The 2,500-nt window shown below is 50.6% G+C and overlaps 1 protein-coding gene across 1 annotated transcript in view; it reads left to right on the forward strand.

Moving 5' to 3' along the window:
• Positions 1-2,500, forward strand: part of LOC119111771 (polypyrimidine tract-binding protein 1) — a gene marked incomplete at its 3' end in the record, with an annotated part of 51,361 nt that overhangs the window by 42,329 nt on the left and 6,532 nt on the right.

Raw genomic sequence — 2,500 nt, forward strand, 5'->3', positions numbered from 1 at the left:
AGAACGTCCGCACGTCGGCACGGAGCATCGATGTCGGCTTGGCGGCGCCCGACGGCCGGCCGGCGGCACCCTCTCATGCGACATGCTATTCAGGTTCAATGATTCCTAATCCCTACCAGATTGCGCCGCTTATTCGAACCTATTCGCGTCGCACGCGCACCCCACCTCTGGTGACCCTGCATTCCAGCCGTCGGACGGGCCTGGACTGACGTGGTGCCGTGCCGTCTTTGCTGTGCTAGGCTGAAGCGACGGGCGGCCTGGCGCGATGGCTGGGTGGACGCGACGTTCGGACTGGCGCGATGGCTGGGCGGACGCGACGTTCGGACTGGCGCGATGGCTGGGCGGACGCGACGGGCGGACTGGCGCGATGGCTGGGCGGACGCGACGGGCGGACCAGTGCACTAGATGGACTGATGTGGCGGCTGGACCGGCACAATTGTTGGACTCATGGTAATAAAAGACGGCCGGACTGGCGTGCTGCGTACACTGGACTGACCACATGACTGAACTATACTGCGTGACTACACTGCCGGGGTACGTTACGAGACGCGACGAGAGAGGGCCTTTTTAAAGAATGTTTCGCTGTTTTTGAACGGACAAAATATTATCTCACCAAAAGTGGTCTCTCAGCCCTCCAAGAATACTGAACAGCCAAACTCTCGCCGCCATGCGCTTTGTGTTCGACAATAAAGCCAGTGGTCACTGTTGTAGCGAATGCAGCGCTACCAAGCACGCGCTTTCCGTAGGGTCACAGCTAAAGCCGAGACCGCGTGTTTATTGCGGTACAACGAGAAGAGAAGACAGGGCAAAAGGCGACGACGGATGAAGCGGCGAGTGCTTACACGATAAACGTCTACTTCTTAACTCAAAAAGCTATTGGTGCGCCCTTTTAATGGGGCTTCTGATAGGTGACGTTGCAGTGGGTGGATGAACTATAATGGAACTGGGGCCTTATTGCTCTCTTCAACGGCTCTCACACTGTCCTCAGGATAAATAAGGCGTGTGCTTTTGCTCTTTTGGGGATATGCTGAATCTAGTGGGTTGCAACAGAGATCGCCAGCGCATAACTTTATATTCAGACGGTTACCCAACGAAGTGTACCGAAGAAGATATGCATCATTTTAGTGCTCTCCGGGCGACGCCACAATACGATGCACACATATGTTATGGCGTAGGTGGACTTTGCTCTCTTTTCGGGCTCTTAACTCGCACAAATGGCTGTTTCACCTCTCCAGGCGAGACGCAATCTACTAAAAATTGCCCAATAACTTTTAGAGGGGAAACACTTTTTTCTGAACTGTGGTCTTCGGTTGCCAATGTGTTTGAGCCTTCGCTTCTGCTATGTTTAAGCAACGTGTAGTGGATGACTACAAGATAAAACACTTTCCGTCAAATCCAGACCCGGCTAATTCCGCCCCACCTAAGCTCTAATCCAATATAAAACTAGACACTCGGCCGTTCTAATCTGCATCCAGTGCATCCATTTTTGTTATTCACCTGCATTAATAGACTTGATATATCAGGTTATATGTGACTAAAATGCAAGCCGCCAAGTCTCAAGCAAATGATATGCTAGCAAACATCTTGCTCACAAGCATCCCGTGCCAGATAGCCCGAGGCGGTTTTTTTTTTTCGAATTCATGACCGAGCATTGCCATTCTTTTTCTTTTGTTTTTCGATTTGGAGGTCCCTTCTCCAGGCTTTTAAGTTACGTCTGCCGGGATCCACGCAAGGTTTCAGAGATTTTCTATTGATGCCCCACGAGAGACATCATGGCGTTTTTGGGCCTCGGAACGCTTTTTATACCATGTGGCTACCTGTTTTCAAGACGTTTCGTATCGTTTCAGCGGACCCTTTGGAATTAACTGGAAGAAGCAGTATCACAGGCTGGATCCGAATGTGTTGCTCCTTGCATCTTCTTTAGACACTATGTAATGCCAGCTGGCCGTAACTTATCAAAAAGCATTGAGGCCTTCTAACCAATCGGATGCCGACAATAAATGCTGTATTGGCGCTGGTCCCAGACGTGCTGCCGGTTATATTGGAAGCCATAAGTGCTCGCCTGGAGCAGCTGTAGATTAGGTCATCGGAAAACAATTTGCACAATGACACGACAAGTGATGCCGTTTCAATTCTCTTATTTATCAAAAACAGTAGGATGCAGCGGTAGGTAACGTGTTTCTTATGGCAGCGATTCTTGTCCTACAAGTTGTGCAATTCCGCACAGATCGAGGAAGTCCCGAGCCCGTTCGAAACTGAGATTCCAGTAAGGTGAACTTATATCTGGATGGCGTTATGACTGTAGAACACGGCTGATACCTAATACAAAGACAGGATGCGCTAACTCAGGTTATCAACTTCTTGCGCGGGCTGATCTGACGGAAGGGTAGTCGTTCTGTATCCAGCCGCGATGGAACACGCTGCCGCGTCTCATAATACACATCCAGCATATCCGAGATCAGCAGCAGAGCATGTGACGCTGGTGAGCCCCTATACCGGG

The sequence above is a fragment of the Pollicipes pollicipes genome, unplaced genomic scaffold (assembly GCF_011947565.3).
Source record: "Pollicipes pollicipes isolate AB1234 unplaced genomic scaffold, Ppol_2.1 Scaffold_7261;HRSCAF=8764_pilon_pilon_pilon, whole genome shotgun sequence".
In the NCBI taxonomy this organism is placed as follows: domain Eukaryota; kingdom Metazoa; phylum Arthropoda; class Thecostraca; order Pollicipedomorpha; family Pollicipedidae; genus Pollicipes; species Pollicipes pollicipes.